This window comes from Stegostoma tigrinum, chromosome 2 (genome assembly GCF_030684315.1).
Source record: "Stegostoma tigrinum isolate sSteTig4 chromosome 2, sSteTig4.hap1, whole genome shotgun sequence".
NCBI classification, from domain to species: domain Eukaryota; kingdom Metazoa; phylum Chordata; class Chondrichthyes; order Orectolobiformes; family Stegostomatidae; genus Stegostoma; species Stegostoma tigrinum.
This window is the reverse complement of record NC_081355.1, coordinates 138,647,073-138,670,622: the sequence shown is the minus strand read 5'-3', so window position 1 is coordinate 138,670,622 and position 23,550 is coordinate 138,647,073. Positions and strand designations below refer to the sequence as shown.

General features: G+C 43.5%; 1 pseudogene; it reads left to right on the top strand.

Moving 5' to 3' along the window:
• The window catches only part of LOC132206650 (protein mono-ADP-ribosyltransferase PARP14-like), a 44,584-nt pseudogene that overhangs the window by 10,459 nt on the left and 10,575 nt on the right, over nt 1–23,550 (top strand).

Below are 23,550 nucleotides of genomic sequence, written 5' to 3'. Positions count from 1 at the left end.
AGTACATTGTCCATGGTAATGGGACAGTAACACAGCAATGCACAGTGCACCTTACTTGGTTTCTGGGATGGTGATATTTTGGCATCATCATATGAATGGTTGCAATTCTCACAATCCATAGCCAGGATCTTCTCCTTGTCAGGGTTAAGAGATGAATGTTGTGCAACCCATTACCTGTTCTGGCTCTCTCCATTCCACAGTGGGTCTTTTTTTCTAGAAAGAGGCAAAAGGATGGATTGAGAGAGTTAAAATTGGCTAGCACAGCTGTTAGTGCTCATGTACAGGGGGGACAGGTGATGAAGTGTTCCAACTGAGTGAGTAAATGGCATAGGTGCAGGGTCAGTAGTGTGGCGGTTCAGTGGGTGAGGACAACTGTGGGAAGATATTCAGATTGGTAGATCATGAGCCTTGGTGTCTGCGGTAGCAGAGTGAGTAAGTGTAAGGTAGCAGATTGATGGACAGTAGTAATCAACCTGGCAAAGCAGAAATGTTGGCCAGGGAACAGGCTGTTGTGTTGAAGTGGCAGGTAACTGAAAGCTCTGTCTTTTTGTGGTCACAGCGTAGATTATCTGCAAAGCAGGCAGCCAATCTCTGCTTTGTTTCCCCAATATAGAAGGGATCACATTGTGAGCAGTGACTGCCGAAAACTAAACTAGATTGAATGAAGTGCAGGTGCGGGCCTTTGGATAGTGAGGAAGGAGGAAATAAATGACAGGTGTTACACCTCCTGAGATTGTGGGGAAGGTGTCGTGGGGCTGTTGGGGTGTGTTGTGAGTGAAGGAGGAGTGGACCAGGGTGTCCCAGAGGAATCAGTCCTTGCGGAAGCTAGTCAAGTGAAAGGAGGGGAATGTGTCTGGTCGTGGCATCTTGCTGGAGGTGGTGGAAACAGTGGCTAATGATCATCTGGATGTGGATGCTGGTGGGATGATAGGTAAAGACAAGGGGGATCCTATCACTATTTGAAGGAGGGAAGAGGTAAGGGGGGTGCGGGCTTACATGTGGGAGATGTGTCAGACCCAGCTGAGGGCTGTCTCAACTATGGTGCTGGAGAATCCACAGTTGAGGAAAGAGGTGGACATTTCAGAGACCCCCTTGTCAAAGTTGGCATCATCAGAACAGATGCAGTGGAAACAGAGTAACTAGGACAATGGAATGGAGTCTTTACTGGATGTCAAGGTAACTGTGGAAATTGATTGATTGGCTTGTAGTGGATGTTGGTGGGCAGCCTATCCCCAAAAATAGAAACAGCTGTTGAGGAAGGGAAAGAAGTGGTGAGATGGACTAGTTGAAGGTAAGAGCGGGATGAAAATTGAAAACTAAATTGATAAACTTTCCAATTCTGGACAAGAGATGGAAGCAGTATCGATGTCCATATATTGGAGAAAGTGTTGTGGATGGGTACTAGAGTTGAACTGGAACAAGAATGTTCTATGTGTCTGACCAAGATACAGGCATAGCTTGGGCCCATGTGGGTAACCACGGCCACCCTTTTGACCTGAAGAAAGCGAGAGGAGTTAGAAGTTGATCGGTGTGAGGACAAGCTTGGCCAAGTGGTGATGACAGGAATGGTTCAGGCCACATTTTCCAGGAAGAAATGTGGAATGCTGAGGTGGGGAATTGTCATGTGAAAGGATTGCATGTCCATGGTAAAGAGGAGGTAGCTGGAGCCTGCAAACTGGAAATTCTGAAACTGAAATGAAGCATCTGGAGTAGTGGATTAAGTGAGAAGCAATCGGACAAGAGCAGAGAAAATCCAGTTGAGATAGGAGGAGATGAGTTCTGTGGGGCAGGAGCAGGCAGAAACAATGGGTGTGCCCAGGCATTTTGTTATTTTACGAAGGAAGTAGAAGCAAGCTATGTGGGATTGGGAGACTGAACTTGGAGGGAGATCACCAGACTCTGACTCACTGACCCAGAAAAATGAAGATGATGAAACTGAACTTGCAAGCAGTTTTGAAACAGGAATGTCACTTTAAAAATAAGTGTCATGTTTTGATTTTGAAGAATCAGGATCTAGACAAAGCGTTTCCTCATGTTCAGTTTTATTTCGATACTTCACAAAATGTAGTGAAAATTACAGGGGCAGAAAAAGATATTTTAAAAGTTCAACTGAAACTATTTCCAAAGGAAACCAAATAACCAGCAAGATCATCCACTTATCAAGACATTTAAGAGTATTTTTGACACAATTAAACACCGAAGATTTCCTTACAAAAATGTTTCTGGATTCAGGAATTAATGCAGCATATTCGTACGTTGATGCAGAAGATAAAGGCATTTTGCATGCTGCATCAGAAAGCGGCCAACGAGAAGCTGAAGAAAAGCTTACAACGACTTTTGTAGAACTAACAGTGCCAATCTCAGAAAACTTTGACATAGACACTGCAAATAATTTCAGGCTTTTCGTAGAGAAAGCCACGACAACTGTGAAAAGAAAACATTTGGAATTAAAAGATATGACAGAAAACTACTTACTGCAGCACCATCTGGAATCAAAGGCTGGTTCAGGCCCATCTGTGTCATTCTTGTTGGGTACAGGGCTGTTGCCAAAAAAGTAAAAATACATATTGAAAAGTACATGAATGAGAACTGCATGAAGGATAGTTTTATTGAAGTATCATCACTGTGTGTCCTAGAGTATATCCAGAGGCTTTCAGAAATATTGTCAGGTATAAATATAAATTATGTGACTAATGAACAATTATTGGGACTACAGATTAGAGTGATTGTGAAAAATGCAACACAAACAGAAGCATTAATAGTGGATGTGTTGAAACAAGTTAAATTGAAAGAAAAACAACTGTACAAAGCTGGTTAACAAAGTGTGGAGCTGAATGAACACAGCAGGCCAAGCAGCATCTCAGGCGCACAAAAGCTGATGTCTCAGGCCTAGACCCTTCATCAGAAAAGGGTCTAGGCCAGAAACGTCAGCTTTTGTGCTCCTAAGATGCTGCTTGGCTTGCTGTGTTCACCAGCTCCACACTTTGTTATCTTGGATTCTCCAGCATCTGCAGTTCCCATTATCTCTGTATAAACCTGGTGCTGTTCAGGATTTTTCCAAAAACAAAGACCTGCTAAAGAAACTGGACAATCCATACCAGAGAATCAAGAAGCACAACAAACAAATCATGCCGTCCCTGAAAAACTGGAAATTATAACAACAGTCATGTTTCTGAACAAATTTCAGATATTAACCGTTAAACATAATTTAGCAATTCATGAAGTAGATGTACACTTGATAGGTGAGATGATGGAATTTTCCACTGGATTTTCAAAGACCTTAATAGAGGCTGGTGGTCCTGAATTTCGAGGTCAAATCAATAGACTGAGAAATAAAAGACATATCATAAAAGATGGTCACAGATATAGTAGGAACTGCCAATGCTGGAGAATCTGAGATAACACTGTGTGGAGCTGGATGAACACATCAGGCTAAGCAGCATCAGAGGAGCAGGAAAGCTTGATATTTCAGGTCGGGACCGTTCTTCAGAAATGGGGGAGGGGAATGGGATGCTAAAATAAATAGGGAGACAGGGGGAGGCGGATAAAGGAGTAGATAGGGTGAGAGGAGACAGACAGGTCCAAGAGGCAGGGTTAGAGCCAGTGAAGGTGAATGTAGGTGGGGAGTTGGGGGTGGATAGGTCAATCCAGGGAGTACGGACAAGTCAGGGGGGGGCGGGATGAGGTTGGTGGGTAGGGGATGTGGGTGGGGCTTGAGGTGGGAGGAATGGTTAGGGAGGCGGGGACTAACTGGCCTGGTTTTGGGATGCGGTGGGGGGGAGGAGATATTTTGAAGCTTGTGAAATCCACATTGATACCCTTGGGCTGCAGAGTTCATAAGCGAAATATGAGATGCTGTTCCTACATCTTTTGGGTGGCATCATTGTGGCACTGCAGGAGGCCCAGGATGGACATGTTGTCCAAGGTGTGGGGGGGAATTGAAATGGCTCGCGACTGGGAGGTGTAGTTGTTTGTTGCAAACAGAGCGTAGGTCTTCCGCAAAACGGTCCCCAAGCCTGCGAACCACATGCCAAAACCAGCCCAGCTAGTCTCTGCCTCCCTAACCATTCCTCCCACCTCAAGCCCCACCCCCATCCCCATCCCCATCCCCTTTCCACCAACCTCAACCCACCCCGCTGACCTGTCCGTCCCCCCTGGACTGACCTATCCCCCCAAACCCCACCTACATTCACCTTCACTGGCTCTAACCCCGCCTCTTTGACCTGTCTGTCTCCTCTCACCCTATCTTCTCCTTTATCCATCTTCTATCCACCTCCCCCGTCTCCCTATTTATTTCAGAATCCCCTTCCCCATTTCTGAAGAAGGGTCCCAACCCGAAATGTCAAGCTTTCCTGCTCCTCTGATGCTGCTAGGCCTGCTGTGTTCATCCAGCCTCACACAGTGTTATCTCATAAAAGATGGTGCTGTGATTTCAACTAGCTCTGGGAAATTACAATGCAGTGCAGTCCTCCATGCATATCAAACAAAGTTTGACAGGCTAGGGGCACAGAAACAGCTTTTAAGCATTTTGACAGCTCTGTATACTTCTAATGATCAACTTTTCACATCAATTGCAATTCTGGTGCTGAGCTCAGGAGAGTCTCCGGTCTTATGGCTTACGGTGAAAGCCATCAAAGAATATTGTGAGAAACTTAAATCTGATGCACGGCTGACTGACATCAGGCTTGTGAGTACTGATGCCTCCATTAAATCAATGAAGAAAATTGTTAAGGAGGTAATAGGGCCTTAATTTAAACTTTTAAAGCATACCGTGATGAAGTTGGCCTTCAAACAGGAGATAAAAAGCTCACTTGCCAGTGCAGGCCGAGAGTTCTAGGAAAAAGCCAGCAAACTGCATCTCATATTGAAAGTGGAGCCTGATGCTACTATACCTGAAATAAACCCAGTCAAATCAGTTGACACGTTCCTAACATGTGAAGGATTAGAGGTTGTTCTGATGAAAGGAAACATTGGAGAACAAAAGGTAAAATAAATAGTGACCAATTGAAGGCTAAAGGTAGGAAATTGGGCATGTTAGTACAGGGCCTACCCTCTCCTAGACTTCCCTCACCACCTCCCCACTTGCACTCCTAAAACCCTCCTGACGCTTTTTAACCTGTGATGCACCTGTTTGTTTTTGTGAATGCTTTTAGAGAGCAGCTTCTGGTGTGTGCCCATGTAATCTTGCCCTGCTACCAACTAGCAGTTGTCACTTACTACCATTTGCAAGCTGACTGAATGGCCTGTAAATGAATCTGCTTAGGGTCAGCCTAAACCCCAAATTAGGGCAACAAGCCCGTTTTACTCTCATCTTGCCCATTCTTTGTAAATGACAACTGAATCATAATGGCCATAAGCTTGTATATGCCAATGAGATTAAAATAGATGGAATGGAGTCTATGGTAGAGTATATTCATTTGTCACCGTGGTCCCCTTAATTCTGCTAGATTGTGCATAATGCTCAGCGTTGAAATGGTATTTTGACTTTGAACTGTGACTCTAATTTCTAATTGTGCATTGAATAATCTTGAAGGAATTTATTGTTTTGTAGCAATTAATGGTGGTTGAGTGCAGATCTTAATTTTCATTTCAGAGTATATAATGTATTGGTGAGATTCAATCTCACTGGTGTGCAAATATGTACATTTTCAAATAACTTTGAATTAGTGTAACTGATCTCTCTCTTCAACATTAAGATACAATTACACTTCTATTTTAAAAATCTTCAGCATGATGCCATTGTGAACACAGAGCCTGAGAGTATGGATCTTTCAATAGGACCCATGACAAGAGCAATTCTAAAACAGGCTGGACCCAAAATGCAGATAAACACCAACAATGCCAAAGGCTCAAAAACATTTCAAGCTGGGGGTGTTTTACCTGTTCAGACCACAAATTGTGAATTGCATTGCCAGGAAGCATACAACATAGTTTGTTGTCAGTGGAGTGCAGATGAAACTTGTCAAGCTAAGGAAATAAGTTTACCTATTGAAATTGTTTTCTACCAGCAGTTTCTTCTTTGCTTTGATTTATGGGAGTTTTATTTGTAAATGTTTAACCCAAAAGAGCTGACTGTTGACTGACTGATGATTGATTTCTCCACTTAAATCTTTCATTTTCCTCAGTTTATATTTATGCTAGCCTCCGTAAATTTAATTTGTTTCTTATATTCAGTCAATTCTTTCTTCCTATGGTGGCCTGTACCAAACTGCGGCTAGTCCTTAACAATCAGGAACCAAAACATTCAGAGCTTGGGAAAGGGGCGGTCTTAGGAAGGGAGGCTGAAGGCTTCCTAGAGGGAATAGGTTGAGTAATCCCACTCTTCCCGGCTCACAAAAAATGCTGGAAAAAGATGCCTTTTTAGCTTGTGGAGATAGGAAACTTGCCTAGGACCTACAAGATTTAAGTTGCCCGGGGAAGCCTGATTTTGAATATGTTGATGAAGTGCACCATCTCTTCACTGTAGGACACTGGGATGAGACAAATCACATTGGATGACATGAGGTCAATACAAAATTCTCCAACTTTTTTGGGAATAGGATACTATATACTGCAAAATCTATTTCTTTTACTTAATCTCTCCTATCATGAAACCAATAGTTTTGATGAGATATATGCTGCAGATAATTAATGATTTTTTTTGTCTTCTGTTGCTTTAAAGATAAAAGAAGGAAGGAAAATGGAGACGGGATTTAATTCCTTCCCAGGGACCAGGCTGGAAATTGCAGGGGTCATTAAATCATACGTAAGGCACCCAAATACGTGCCTTGTTGCCTCCCCTTCCTGACTGTTTCACTTAGTCTTCCTGCCCCTCAGGCAACTGAGGTCCTAAAGCTGGAATTTTTGTATTCCCTGGCAGTTTACTTGCAGGTTCTGGGTGGGGCCTTTTGTTCCAATATCATGTGAACCACCCTCAAGGCGTATCCTTAGCCTCCACATCCAACATCACACCCTCTCTTGATTTGCCTGATTGGTCCCAGTGAGACTGTCCCATTTACCTCTCCACTGGGCTTGCAGTGCTGCTACTCATCTCAAACCTAGAGGGAAGTGATAGCCTAATGGTATTATTGCTTCAACTATTAATCCAGAGACCCAGATAATGTTCTGGGGACCTGAGTTCAAATCCTGCCATGGTAGTTGTTGGAATTTTAAACAAATAAAATTTTGGAATTGAAAGTCTAAGGATGACCATTTGCCAATAGTTGGAAAGAAAATCCATCTAGTTCGCAAATGTCCTTCAGGGAGGGAAACTGGTGTCCTTACCTGGCCTGGCCTACGTGTGACTCCGGACCCACAGCAACTTTGACTTTTAACTGTCTTTTGGGCATTCAGTGATGGGTAATAGATGGCAACACCATTTACATCCCATGACTGAATTGAAAAAAAAGACCCACTACATTTGGCTGGCAGTGCTTGGCAGCAGGATCTTTCCCTCTGAAGGTGTAGGGTTCCCCACAGTAAGTAGGATTTGATCTCAGAAATTGCGTTGGTGGCATTGTCACCCGGTGGAAGGGACTGCTGACATAACCATGCAGATAACCCCTTGGTGTCACTTGGAATTACCAGTGCGGTCAAGGAGAACAAGCAGGTTTTTGACTTCTGGAAGTTTGTCATGACCATTCATTGACCATCATCAGATTAGACCTAAAACATTTTGATAGTGTAGGGGGATGGGCTTAGATTAGTTCACAGGCCGGCGCAACATCGAGGGCTGTAGGGCCGGTGCTGCGCTATATTGTTCTATGTTATATAAAGCTTTACCTTGATTTTGAGAGACAGTAGATGGATACAAAAAATTGTTGTGACATATGACTGAGATCAAAATAGACTGCATCAATTTTGTAAAATCTAAGAAAGAGGACAAAGTAACTGTTTAAAGTCTATCATATTGATCTTGTTATTAGACCTAAACCATTCTGAAAGGCAAGAGTAAATTTGAAACCTGTTATGTAATCTAAAGAAATCCAATTTCATTATCAGCTACTTTGGACAATCATCCAAAAATGCCTAAAATACGTGCACAAAAGCCATTACAAATCAATATGTTTTCCTGCCATTGGCACTGGAAATTTGCGTTTTCCAAAGAAAACTGTAGCAAAAATGTTTTTTGAGGAGATAAAAAAATTCAGTGCAGAAATCCTCCAACATTTTAAGGTGAATTTGATAGTACATGAAAAGGACCTGGATCTGCACTCGGTATGTATACTTTTTCATTTTTTCTTATAAGCTGAGTATCACCAAACCAATAATTTTGGATTTAAAATAAAGATTCAAAAAGCTGCAAATACTGTGCTTCCTTTTCAGGGTTGCAGCAAGGCACCTGGAGAATCAATTTGGGATATCTGGGCATCTTGTCTGTTCTACATTTGGCAAACCTATTGGATGTTATGTCATATGTCACCTTTTGTATGTTAACAATTTAAATGCCCAAAAGATTTTTCTTGATCGTCTTACATTTTTCTATGATTTCAACCTGCACAAAAATCTGTGCTAATCTTAAATAATGACCTTGCAAAGCCAACTAAATATCTGTGGAACAATTAGGTTCTTTGCAAAGAATGTTGCTATTTCATTTAAAAGAAAAATTCTTGTCACATGGAAGTAATTCAGATATTCCATTTGATTAAAAATAATAATCTTAAATATACATGCAATTTAAGAAAATCTCAAAATTTGAACATCAAAAATTGATGAAAAATTCTTAAATATTTTTCTAGCAAACGATGATGGTTTGAAATATTTAGATGAGAAACAAACAACATGTACAACTTTGCAGGTATTTGAAGCTTTGATGTAGCAGAAAGGTATCTACTCAATGAACTCTTATTCTGTGAAGATTTAAGAAAATCTCTAAAAGACTAATTCACCACCAGCAAATATGACAAGTAATTTGGGCTTCACAAGCTTCAAAATTTCCCCTCCCCAACCACATCCCGAAACCAGCCCAGCTAGTCCCTGCCTCCCTAACCATTCCTCCCACCTCAAGCCCCACCCTCATCTCCGACCCACTAACCTCATCCCACCTCCTTGACCTGTCCGTCTTCCCTGGACTGATCTATCTCCTCCCTAACTCCCCATCTACACTTACCTTTACTGGCTCCAACCCCGCCTCTTTGACCTGTCTGTCTCCTCTCACCCTATCTACTCCTTTATCCATCTTTTATCCGCCTCCCCCTGTCTCCCTATTTATTTTAGCATCCCCTTCCCCTTCCCCATTTCTGAAGAAGGGTCTCGACTCGAAACGTCAAACTTTCCTGCTCCTCTGATGCTGTTTGGCCTGCTGTGTTCATCCAGCTTCATACAGTGTTATCTCAGATTCTCCAGCATCGGCAGTTCCTACTATCTCTACGACAAGTGATTATATCTATTGTCTCGCCATTTTACATTTGTTTTTAAAATGCATGACATTCTTGAGCCTCTGATAGTAAATTAATATTTTTATGCTGAATTGAAAATAATGAAGTTTAGAAGAACTGATTTTAATGAGGGTGAGATTAGAACTCTTCTCCCCAAAACAATTAAAGAAGAGAATCCGAGAACAGACAGAGGCTATTTGGCCTACATGTGTTACCAGCTTTTTAAAAGTACTGGCCAATTATTCCCACCTGCTGATATTAAGGTAACTACAATCTATATCTCAAGAAATAACATCTCTGTGGAGAAGGGTATGGAGGGTAGAGAATTCAGAGGATAAATAGTAATATCTTAAAGTCTGCATATTACAGAGGAGGTGTTGCTGGATGTCTTAAAACGCATAAAACGTGGATAAATCCCTGAGACCTAGTGTCCTAGTCACAACCTTCTTGCTTTATCAATGACCTTTCCTCCATCATAAGGTCAGAAGGGGGGATTTGCAATCAACGTTCAGCAGCATTCATGACTTCTCAGACACTGTCTGTGTCCAAATGTAACAAAGTCTGGGCAATATCCAGGCTTGGGCTGACGAGTGGCCAGTGACATTTGTGCCACACAAATGTCCTGCTATGACCATCACCAATGAGAGATGATCTAACCACGTCCCTCCCCCCTTGACATTCAATAGTGTTACCATCACTGAATCCCCCACTATCAACATCCTGGGAGATATCATTGACCAGAAACTCAACTGGACTCACCACATAAACACAGTGGCTACAAGAGCTCACCTGACTCCTGAAAGCCTGCCCACCATCTACAAGGCACAAATCAAGAATGTGATGGAATACGCCCCACTTGCCTCGATGAATGCAGCTCCAACAACACCTGAAGGTTGACACCATCTAGGACAAAGCATCCTGCATGATTGGCACTGCATTCACAAGCATTCACTCCCTCCACCAAACCCACAATTACTTCCACCTAGAAGGACAATGGAAACACCAACAGCTTCAAGTCTCCTTCCAAGCCACTCACTATCCTGACTTGGAAATATATCACTGTTCCATCCCTGCCACTGGGTCCAAATCCTGGAATTCCCTCCCTAATAGCATTGTGGGTTAACCTACAGCAGGAGGACTGCAACGGTTCAAGAAGGCAGCTCATCACCACCTTCTCAAGGGCAAGTAGGGATTGGCAAGAAATGCTGGCAGCCAGCAATATCCACATCCCACAAAATTACTACATGAAAGAAAACCTGACCAGGTGTATCCCAGAACTTGTGGAATGCTAGGGAAGCGACTGCTGGCCCCTTTGCTGAGATACTTGTATCAACAGTAGCTACAGGTGAGGTGCCAGAATACTGGAGGTTGGCTAATGTACTGCCATTATTTAAGAAAGGTGGTAAGGAAAAACCAGGGAACTATAGACTGATGAGCTTGATGTCAATGGTTGGTAAGTTGTTGGCAGGGATTCTGCGGGACAGAATCTACATGAATTTGGAAAAGCAAGAGCTGTTTAAGAATAGTCAACATGGCTTTGTGTGTGGGAAATCATGTCCCACTAACTCAATTGAGTATTTTGAAGAAGTGACAAAGAAAATTGACGACGGCAGAGCGGGAAACATTGGCTATATGGACTTAGATCACATGGAACCCAGGGTGAGCTGGCCATTTGGATACAAATGACATTGGCTGCAGGTTCATAGTTCCTCTTAAAGTGGAGGCACAGGTAGACTGGGTAGTGAAGATGGCGTTTGGTATGCTTGCCTTTTTTGGTCAGTGCATTGAGAATTGGAGTTGGGAGGTCAGTGTTGTGACTGTACAGGACATTGGTTAGACCACTTTTGGAATAATGCAGACTGCATTCAATTCTGGTCTCCCTGCTATAGGAAGGATATTGTTAAACTTGTAAGGGTTCAGAAAAGATTTACAAGAATGTTGCTGGGAGTGGAGGTATTGAATTATAGGGAGATGCTGAATAGGCTGGGGCTATTTTCCCTGGAACATCGGAAGCTGAGGGGTGACCTTACAGAGGTTTGCAAAATCATGGAGAATGAATAGGCAAGGTCTTTTCCCCCTGCGTGGGGGAATCCAAAATCTAGAGGGTATTGGTTTAAGGTGAGTGGGGAAAGATTTAAAAGGGACCTAAACGGCAACTCTTTCACGCAGAGGGTGGTGCATGTATGGAATGGGCTGCCAGAAGAAGTGGTGGAGGCTGGTTAAAATTACAACATTGAAAAGGTATCAATACAGCTTTATGAATAGGAAGCGTTTAGAGGGATATGGGCCAAATGCTGGCAAGTGGGAGTAGATTAATTTAGGATACCTTGTTGGCATGAATTAGTTGGACTGAAGGGTCTGTGTCCATGTTGTACAACTCTATTTGACTGTATATGACTCTATCTATAAGATGACATTTAAAAAAACAGGAATCCAGTGCAATTTTAATTCAGCAGTAAGATAGGGGCAGTTCGAAGGCCTTAAAGAAAAGGAAACAAATTGACTGAGATAATGGGAACTGCAGATGCTGGAGATTCCAAGATAATAAAATGTGAGGCTGGATGAACACAGCAGGCCAAGCAGCATCTCAGGAGCACAAAAGCTGACGTTTCGGGCCTAGACCCTTCATCAGAGAGGGGGATGGGGGGAGGGAACTGGAATAAATAGGGAGAGAGGGGGAGGCGGACCGAAGATGGAGAGTAAAGAAGATAGGTGGAGAAGGTGTGGGTGGGGAGGTAGGGAGGGGATAGGTCAGTCCAGGGAAGACGGACAGGTCAAGGAGGTGGGATGAGGTTAGTAGGTAGCTGGGGGTGCGGCTTGGGGTGGGAGGAAGGGATGGGTGAGAGGAAGAACCGGTTAGGGAGGCAGAGACAGGTTGGACTGGTTTTGGGATGCAGTGGGTGGGGGGGAAGAGCTGGGCTGGTTGTGTGGTGCAGTGGGGGGAGGGGATGAACTGGGCTGGTTTAGGGATGCAGTGGGGGAAGGGGAGATTTTGAAACTGGTGAAGTCCACATTGATACCATATGGCTGCAGGGTTCCCAGGCGGAATATGAGTTGCTGTTCCTGCAACCTTCGGGTGGCATCATTGTGGCAGTGCAGGAGGCCCATGATGGACATGTCATCAAGAGAATGGGAGGGGGAGTGGAAATGGTTCGCGACTGGGAGGTGCAGCTGTTTGTTGCGAACTGAGCGGAGGTGTTCTGCAAAGCGGTCCCCAAGCCTCCGCTTGGTTTCCCCAATGTAGAGAAAGCCGCACCGGGTACAGTGGATGCAGTATACCACATTGGCAGATGTGCAGGTGAACCTCTGCTTAATGTGGAATGTCATCTTGGGGCCTGGGATGGGGGTGAGGGAGGAGGTGTGGGGACAAGTGTAGCATTTCCTGCGGTTGCAGGGGAAGGTGCCGGGTGTGGTGGGGTTGGAGGGCAGTGTGGAGCGAACAAGGGAGTCACGGAGAGAGTGGTCTCTCCGGAAAGCAGACAGGGGTGGGGATGGAAAAATGTCTTGGGTGGTGGGGTCGGACCGCAAATGGCGGAAGTGTCGGAGGATAATGCGTTGTATCCGGAGGTTGGTAGGGTGGTGTGTGAGAACGAGGGGGATCCTCTTGGGGCGGTTGTGGCGGGGGCGGGGTGTGAGGGATGTGTCGCGGGAAATGCGGGAGACGCGGTCAAGGGCGTTCTCAATCACCGTGGGGGGGAAGTTGCGGTCCTTAAAGAACTTGGACATCTGGGATGTGCGGGAGTGGAATGTCTTATCGTGGGAGCAGATGCGGCGGAGGCGGAGGAATTGGGAATAGGGGATGGAATTTTTGCAGGAGGGTGGGTGGGAGGAGGTGTATTCTAGGTAGCTGTGGGAGTCGGTGGGCTTGAAATGGACATCAGTTACAAGCTGGTTGCCTGAGATGGAGACTGAGAGGTCCAGGAAGGTGAGGGATGTGCTGGAGATGGCCCAGGTGAACTGAAGGTTGGGGTGGAAGGTGTTGGTGAAGTGGATGAACTGTTCGAGCTCCTCTGGGGAGCAAGAGGCGGCGCCGATACAGTCATCAATGTACCGGAGGAAGAGGTGGGGTTTGGGGCCTGTGTAGGTGCGGAAGATGGACTGTTCCACGTAACCTACAAAGAGGCAGGCATAGCTGGGGCCCATGCGGGTGCCCATGGCCACCCCCTTAGTCTGTAGGAAGTGGGAGGAGTCAAAAGAGAAGTTGTTGAGTGTGAGGACGAGTTCCGCTAGGCGGATGAGAGTGTCGGTGGAGGGGGCCTGGTCGGGCCTGCGGGACAGGAAGAAGCGGAGGGCCTTGAGGCCATCTCCATGCGGAATGCAGGTGTACAGGGACTGGACGTCCATGGTGAATATGAGGTGTTGGGGGCCAGGGAATTGGAAGTCCTGGAGGAGGTGGAGGGCGTGGGTGGTGTCACGGACATAGGTGGGGAGTTCCTGGACCAAGGGGGCGAAAATGGAGTCCAGATAGGTGGAGATGAGTTCGGTGGGGCAGGAGCAGGCTGAGACGATGGGTCGACCAGGGCAGGCAGGTTTGTGGATTTTGGGAAGGAGATAGAAACGGGCCGTGCGGGGTTGGGGAACAATGAGGTTGGAGGCTGTGGGTGGGAATCATCTAGAGGGTATTGGTTTAAGGTGATTGGGGAAAGATTTAAAAGGGACCTAAACGGCAACTCTTTCACGCAGAGGGTGGTGCATGTATGGAATGGGCTGCCAGAAGAAGTGGTGGAGGCTGGTTAAAATTACAACATTGAAAAGGTATCAATACAGCTTTATGAATAGGAAGCGTTTAGAGGGATATGGGCCAAATGCTGGCAAGTGGGAAACAAATTGACTGATGTTTTGGTGGAACTTGCTACCCTGTCACTCCATGCACTATCTCCTAGCAGCTTATTGAACATACTTGGAAAAGCAACACAAGTCGAAAGAGAGAACAAAACCCTGTCTCAAGAACCCCAACCTTAGGGTAGCTGTTATCCATAGGACATAGGCGTAGAACTAAACTCTTCAACCTATCAATTCTGCTCTGCCATTCAGTGAAGTCATGGCACATCTGATAATCCTCAACTCAATTTTTCTGCCTTTTCCCCAAAACACTTGATTCCCTTACAGATTACAAATCTGTCTGTCTCAGCCTTGAATATACTTAATGGCCTGGCCTCAGCAGCCCTCTGAGGTAAAGAATTCCCATTGTTCATTTTCTGGAGGTTGCCATTGACCAGAATTGAACCCGCCATAAAGATACTGTGGCTCAAAGAGCAGGCCAGAAGCTAGACTACTTCAGTGAGTTACTCACCACCTGCCTTTGTCCACCAAATGATGATTGTCCACCAACTACAAGGCACAGATTGGGAGTGCGGTAGAACACCCTCTGCTTGTATGGATGAGTGGACTTCAACAGCACTTACTAAGCTTCATACCATTCAGGACAAAGTATCCTACTAGATTGGGAATCTATTCCACACCTCTCCTCACCATTGATGAGCAGTGACCACAGTGTAAACCAGCTGCATGATATGCTGCACTAATTTACCCAGACTCTTCAAGAGCACCTTTCAAAGTCAGTGAACTCTACTGCCTAGAATTTCACCAAAGCTGTACACAATTAATGCAAATCTACTTTATTCCTGTACTCCAGTTTACTTGCAACAACTGGAAAATATACCACTTGCTTTCCTGATGGCTTGCTGCATCTAGGTATTAATTTTCACTGCCCAGTCACACAACGTTGAAGATATAATCATTTCTGTTCTTTCTACCAAAATTGGTAAGTTCCAAATTCATGTTCTCGCCCACTTCCTTAGCATATCTAAACCCCCTTGAAGCTTCTTTACATGCTAAACAAAAGTTACATTTCCCACCTAGTTTTCTTAGAAATATTACATCTGGTACCCACTTCCGCATCATTGATGTGCATAGAACAGTACAGCACAGTACAGGCCCTTCGGCCCATGATGCTGTGCCGACCTATTATCCTACTCTAAGATCAAACTGCTCTGCGTACCCTAGATTTTACTGTCATTCATGTGCCTATCCAAGAGTCACTTAAATGTCTCTAAAGTATCTGACTCCACTGCCACTGCCGGCAGCGCATTCCACGCACCCACCACTGTCTGTGTGAAGAACCTATCTCTGACATCTCCCCTATACCTTCCTCCAATCACCTTCAAATTATGTCTCCTTGTATTAGTCATTTCTGCCCTGGGAAAAAGTCTCTGGCTATCCACATTATCTATGCCTCTTAATTAAAGATGTAGATTGTGAAAAGATGTCATCCAAGGGCATATCCTTCAGGTACCACATTAGTCAGAGCCTCCAAAAATATGACCCATTTATTCCTATTCTGTTTACTGTCCATTAAACAATTCTCAATCTGTTCCCAAATATTATTCCTGATGTCAAGTGCTGTTTTTCCATTTTTGCTTACCAAGCTCATGTACGGAACCTTACTGTTAACCTTCTAGAAATCAAAGTGTACAACTGGCTCCTTCATCTATTTTGTTTGTTACATCTTCGAAGGACTCTAACAGGCTTGAAATAGGTTATTGCTTTCTCTTATATCAATGTTAACATTTCCCAATCCTGCCATTATTTCAATGTATCCAATTCACACAGCCCTTTATAGCAGATTCAAGTATCTTTGAAACTACTGAGGTTACAGATCAATAGATCACTGCTTCTTCTCTCCTTCCTTTCTTAAATAGTCAGGGCAACATTTGTTAGTTTAGTATGATGCAATCATTCACACTCTTGAATTTTGAGAGATGATTATCAATGCAATTACTACCTGTAAAATTACCCTTTTCACTAGTCAAATCCATCGATTTCAGTCCCATTTAAGTTATTCAGCACTATTCATTTAATTTCTTTCAGGTTCTTATTCTCACTTATCTCTTGGTCATGTACTGTGCTTTGTTCTGGATTATAATAAGGACGTGGCGGCCTTTAAAAAATACTGAAAGGATTCATGAGACTGAAACCAGTATAGACAAGTTATACATACACACATCAGACAAAATTGAACTTTCTTTTTCCAGAAAAGAGAAGACTGGGAGTTGACCACAAGTGATCAAGATTATTAAATAATTTGATAGGGTAGACTTAGAGAAGGTGTTTTCTACGTATGGGGGAGAACCAAACTACAGGTCATAAATATAAAGTAGTCAGTCATTAAGTCCAAAAGAAAATTCAGGAGAAATGTTCTTACAGTGAGTTGTTAAAATGTAAAATTTGCCACCTTAGGGATTAAGTAGATGAGCATGAATGCATTGAAGGAAAAATTGGAAAAACAAATCAAGTAGAAAAGAACCAAAAGATATTAATGGAATTAGATAAAGACAAATGCGTGGATGAATGTGTTGAGCATGAACCCTGGCAGGGGATTATTGTGCAAAATGACTATTTTTTTGTATGATAAATACATTGTAATTAGAGTAAAAAGGGCAGAGATCCTGTGATAATAGTGTGGAGCTGGAGGAACAAAGCAGGCCAGGCAGCATCAAAGGTAGAGGAAAGATGACATTTCAGGTCAGGATCCTTCTTCAGAATGGGAGAAGGGGAAGGGAGCTCTGAAATAAATAGAGAGGAGGGTTGGGGCTGGGGAAGGTAAGTGGGATGATGATAGGTGAGTGCAGGTAGGCAGTGCTGGGGATTGGTCAGTGAGGTGGGAAGGGCGGATAGGAGGGAGAGAAGATGGACATGTTGTGTCAGGTCAAGGAGGCACAGGTCAGAGGGAGGGTTGATCATGGGTTGAGGCTGGGGGTGAGGAAATTTTGAAACTAGTAAAGTCCACATTGAGACTATTGGGTTGTAGGCTCCCAAGGTAGAATATGATGTGCTGCTCCTCCAGTTTCTGGGTGTTGTTGTTGTAACACTGGAGGAGGCCCAGGGTGGACATGTCGTCCAGGAATGGGGAAGGGGAGTTGAAGTGGTTCGTGACTGGAAGGTGTTGTCATTTGTCACGAACAGAACACAGGTACTCCTCTGCTGCCTGGCCTGTTGTGTTCTTCCAGCTCCACACTGTTACCTCTGCCTCCAGCATTGGCAGTTAGAACTATCTGAGATTCTGTGGACCTTTTAGAAGTTTCCAATGCGACTTGTCTTAAGGTTTCCACCTCCATGCTTGCAATTTTCAATGGCATGTGGAAAGGATAAAGGCAGCAGACATTGTATTCCTAGCTAACTCCATCTTGGGGATAGGTATCATCCAGCCTCCTACAATATTTGTGGAGATGGGTGAACTTGTCAAGGACTTGTGATTCATGGCCCTCAAAGGACTCATGAAACATAATCAGGATGTGGCAGCCTTTTGAAAGATAACCTTAAAACTTCCTACCCACAAAGACCCTTCCTACCTTCCACTGCAATTCAAGCTACCCTCCTTTCCATCCTCTTCCAATGACCCTCAAGCCTAATTTGCATACTTGGCTAAGTGTCAAGATTTCCATTCTTTTGTTGAAACGGGTGCCAGAAGGGAAAACATTGCTTGACTAACAACCCTAAATTTACTTCTTAGATCTATTTATTATTGGCCCAGTTTATACACACACAAAAATAGAGAGGTCTCCAGTCCTTCCAGTTTCTGTTCTCAATACATTGAAACATAGAAATATAGAAAAGATGAGTAGAAAGAGATCATTTGAACTGAATCTTTCTACCATTCAATGTGCTCATGGCTGTTCCTCTGACTCAGAACCCTGTTCCTACTTTCTCTCCATACCCTTCAATCCTTTCAGCCTTAAGAACTATATATAACTCCTTCTTGGACTTTTAGTTAATAATTTTATGGGGTTGTTGTGGCACCATTTTAAAAAAAATGTTCTGAATGTCTGTCTGTTTCTTAAGCCTTTAAGCACGTACATTACTATTGTAGGGTTAATTGGATCTGTGCACATTGTTTATTGGGTCAATGCACATAACGGTGCGATGAGACAGCATGGAGGATAAGAAGCATCATTGTGGAGTACTGAGGAGTATGATTTGGCATGGAGATAGGAAGAGCTATTGGGTGTGGATAGAGTCATGATTTGGACAGGATATGGCATAAGGAGTGAGTAGGGAATAATGGAATGTGAGGGACGAATGCTGGAAAGTCTTAATATATAGAAAAATGAATAAGATGAGGTTTTAAGTGAGCCTATCCACAGCTGCCTCCATTGTGGCAGCTGTCCTCCAGCCCCCTGTCCAAAAGAAGAAAGCCTCCTCATTTGAAGCACTTCTTCTTACACAAGACTATCTGATTCGTGGAGTGTCAAATACTGCTTTGCAAGATTCATTGGGAAAGACTACCCTTCAGTGATTTTTCTGGTTTCACTTTTTGACATGGACCATCGGAGATTATATCTTAGACATATAGGAGTCTGACTGATTGTAGTTCCACTTTGTTGGTACACTATTATGCATGAATTTTTGACAGAAACATCTATTTCTTGATGGCAAGATGCAAACGAACATTCTGTTTTCTAAATTCAATATCAAGAAGCACTGATACCACCACATTTTTATAGCCAAGACCATTTGCAGTGTTGACAAAAGTGCTATTCTTTGGATATTGGGGATCTGAAATTAAGAGTAAATGCATGAAATTGCAGACCTTTCCTGTTGTTCTTTCTTCACCCTCCCTTTTACCTAAAATTTAATACATCATATACACAATGCTTCCAGTTCTGATGAAGGTACATTGATCTTCAACGTGATATCTTTGTCTGCATATGCTATCTGACCTGCTGAGAGCTTCCAGCATCTTCTATTTTCAATATGATGTTAGTCACTGCGATTGTCCAGTTTTGCATAGTAGCATCACTGTCCATTATGGGTCATATTGCTGCGGTAATAGTAATGTGGGGGCTGCTGGCAGCATTTTTAATGTACAGTAGTTCCATGTTAGGAACATGTCCAAGCTCTATCACAACCTCTTTTCAAACTGTTAGTGATTTGAAGTAGTTTGGGGAGTTTTCTTGTTCACCACAATGCTCTATCAATAGAAATTTACATTTTTTTCTATTGAATGCCTAGTCTAAGTCTCTTGGTAATGTAATAACACACATAATTTTTTTGATAATAGAATCCATGTTACAAATATGCTTTCAGTAATTCTTTATGAACCTTCAAAATAACTTGCTGAATTTGGTTTTATGAGTGATACAGTTGATCATTGATCTGGAATATATTCAAAGATTCTTTCCTTATTCCTTCTACTTCCAGTAAATCATCAACCGAGCTTAACGCTATTGTGGGAGTTAATGGAATATTAGTTACCTAGACTTTATCCCTGGAGAATTAAATTCATTTGATATTTCATGAATATAATAATAACATTTATTCATGCATTTCTGTGTAATACTACTTACATTTTCAATGCAAATATTAATACAGAAATAAAACCGATGTATTCAGTTTCCTGTGACATTGATTGTTGTCATTTTTACATACTTAGAAAAGGTTGAGACTGTAAGCACTCTTTTATCGATGAATATTGGGAAAATTACTTTTGAACTGTGCTGTGGTGGCATTTCAAAAAATGGAAACGTTCTAGTGGTGGAATACGCTGGTAAGATTAAATTCATTTCAATTGATGATTATTTATCTTCTAAAACTGTGAGTAGCAGAAATGAATAGTTATGTTTCCTCTTTTTTAACGGAGGAGAAAACTGATTTTGACATAAAAATGAGAGGAGGTAAGCATTACCTACCTTGACCGGTGGAGCCCTCCATTCTTGTTCCAGCAGCAGAAAGAGCGGGAGCTCTAACCGAGAAGGCCTCTCGTGTGTTGTTAAGGTGGGGCTTGTCAATTTATATTTCTTGTGTATTGTGTAATTGATTAAAAGTTTAATTGCTTAATTGAAAAAGAGCATAGCAGAAAAGTACTAGAAATTATTTAATACATAAATTGTAAAAGTTAACTAAATAAGTAGTAACGGCTGGACAGGTGATGTGCTGTAGCTGTATGATGTGGGAGCTGGCTGATCCCATTGTGAACGACAGCGACCACACCTGCAGCAAGTGTTGGTTGCTGGAAGAACTCCGGATCAGAGTAAATGACCTGGAATCTGAGCTTCAAACTCTGCGGCACATCTGGGAGGGGGAGAGTTACCTGGACACTTTGTTTCAGGAGGCAGTCACTCCCGGTAGTTTAAATAACTCAAATTCAGAAAGCGTTCAGGGACAAGGTGTGACTGTAAGTGAGGCAGGTAGGGGGATTCAGAGTTCGGGAGTGCAGGAGCCTCAGCCCTTGACCTTGAGCAACAGGTATGAGATTCTTGCTCCCTGTACAGTTGAGGTAAAGGACTGTGGCAGGGTGAGCCAGCTGACCACGGCACCGTGGTGCAGAAGGTCATTCAAGAAGGGGGAGCAAAAAGACAAGTAGTTGTTACAGGGGATTCTATAATTAGGGGGACAGATAGTATCCTATGCAAGCCGGATCGGGAGCCCGCATGGTGTGTTGCCTGCCCGGTGCCAGGATGCGAGACATCTCCGGCCGGGTTGAAAGGATAGTGGAGCGGGAGGGGGAGGATCCAGTTGTTGTGGTCCATGTTGGGACTAACAACACAGGCAAAGCTAGGGTAGAGGACCTGATCAGGGATTATCAAGCACTAGGAAAGAAATTGAAGTACAGGTCCTCAAGGGTCATAATCTCCAGATTACTGCCTGAGCCACGTGCCAATTGGCACAGGGAAAAGAAAGTCAGGGAAGTAAACATGTGGCTAAGGGATTGGTGTGGGAATGAGGGATCCCATTTCATGGGGCATTGGCATCAGCTTTGGAACCGGGGGGATCTGTACCGTTGGGACGGTCTCCACCTGAACCGACCTGGAACCAGTGTTCTAGCGAAAAGGATAAATAGGGTGGTCAGTAGGACTTGAAACTAGTGAGTCGGGGGGAAGGGAAAGTGAAAGAGACAGGGAGTATGGAGTTAAATGGAAAGATAAGCGACAGGATAGCATGTGTACAGGTGGATTTAAGTTCGAGGCAGACTAGGAATACAGCAGAAAGGAAGGATAGCTGAAAACAACTTGGGATTTCCAACCTCTCTAATAATGATAAGAAAGCTAGCATTAAGACACTTTATCTAAATGCTCGTAGTATTCGCAACAAAGTAGATGAATTAACAGCACAAATCCTCTTGAATGATTATGATGTGGTAGGCATCACAGAGACATGGTTCCAGGGGGTTCAGGACTGGCAGTTAAACATCCAAGGATTCACAACATATCAAAAAGACAGGGAGGTGGGCAGAGGGGGTGGGGTTGCCTTGTTAGTTAAGAATGGAATTAAATCTATGGCACTGAATGACATAGGGTCAGAGGATGTGGAGTCTGTGTGGGTGGAATTGAGGAACCACAAAGGCAAAAAAACTATAATGGGAGTTATGTACAGATCTCCTAACAGTGATCAGGACCAGGGGCGCAAGATGCACCGAGAAATAGATAAGGCATGTCAGAAAGGCAAGGTCGCGGTGATCATGGGGGACTTCAATATGCAGGTGGATTGGGTGAATAATGTTGCCGGTGGATCCAGAGAAAGGGAATTCATGGAATGTTTACGGGATGGCTTTTTGGAACAGCTTGTGATGGAGCCCACAAGGGAGCAGGTTATTCTGGACTTAGTGCTATGTAATGAGCCAGACTTTATAAAAGACCTTAAAGTAAGGGAACACTTAGGAGCGGCGAGCATAATATGGTAGAGTTCGGTCTGCAGTTTGAAAGAGAGAAGGCAAAATCAGATGTAATGGTGTTACAGTTATATAAAGGTAATTACAGGGGCACAAGAGAGGAATTGATGAAAATCGACCGGAAGCAGAGCCTAGTGGGGAGGAAAATAGACCAACAATGGCAGGAGTTTCTGGGTGTAATTGAGGACACAGTACAGAGGTTCATCCCAAAGAAAAGAAAGATTATCCGGGATGGGATTAGACAGCCATGGCTGACAAAGGAAGTTAAGAAATATATCAAAGAAAAAAGACAGCCTATAAAGTGGCCAAGAGCACTGGGAAATCAGAAGATTGGGAAGGCTACAAAAACAAACAGAGGATAACAAAGAGAGCAATAAGGAAGGAGAGGATCAAATATGAAGGTAGGCTAGCTAGTAATATTAGAAATGATAGTAAAAGCTTCTTTCAATACATAAGAAACAAACGAAAGGCAAAAGTAGATATTGGGCTGCTCCAAATTGATGCTGGAAGGCTATGGATGGGAGATAAGGAAATAGCTGAAGAACTTAATAAGTACTTTGCGTCAGTCTTCACAACGGAAGACATGAGTAGTATGCCAACAATTCGGGAGAGCCAGGGGGCAGAGTTGAGTATGGTAGGCATTACAAAAGAGAAAGTGCTAGAAAAGCTAAAGAGTCTAAAAACTGATAAATCTCCTGGCCCCGATGGGCTACAACCCAGAGTTCTGAGCGAGGTGGCTGAGGAAATAGTGGAGGCTTTGGTCGTGATCTTTCAAAAGTCACTAGACTCTGGGAAAGTCCCAGAGGATTGGAAAATTGCTGTTGTAACCCCTTTGTTTAAGAAAGGATCAAGGCAAAAGATGGAAAATTATAGGCCGATTAGCCTAACCTCGCTAGTTGGTAAAATTCTAGAATCCATGTTAAGGATGAGATTTCTAAATTCCTGGAAGTGCAGGGTCAGATTAAAACAAGTCAGCATGGATTTGGTAAGAGGAGATCGTGCCTGACAAACCTGTTTGAATTCTTTGAAGAGGTAACAAGTAGGTTAGACCAGGGAAATCCACTAAATGTAATCTATCTAGACATCCAAAAGGCTTTTGATACAGTGCCTCACGGGAGGCTGCTGAGTAAGGTAAGGGCCCATGGTGTTCAAGGTGAGCTACTGGCTTGGATTGAGGATTGGCTGTCTGACAGAAGGCAGACAGTTGGGATAAAAGGCTCTTTTTCAGAATGGCAACCGGTGACAAGTGGTGTCCCGCAGGGTTCAGTGTTGGGGCTGCAGCTGTTCACTTTATATATTAATGACCTGGATAAAGGGACTGGGGGCATTCTGGCGAAGTTTGCCGATGATACGAAGATAGGTGGACAGGCAGGTAGTACTGAGGAGGTGGGGAAGCTGCAGAAAGATGTAGACAGTTTAGGAGAGTGGTCCAGAAAATGGCTGATGAAATTCAACGTGAGCAAATGCGAGGTTTTGCACTTTGGAAAAAAAAATACAGGCATGGACTATTTTCTAAATGGTGAGAAA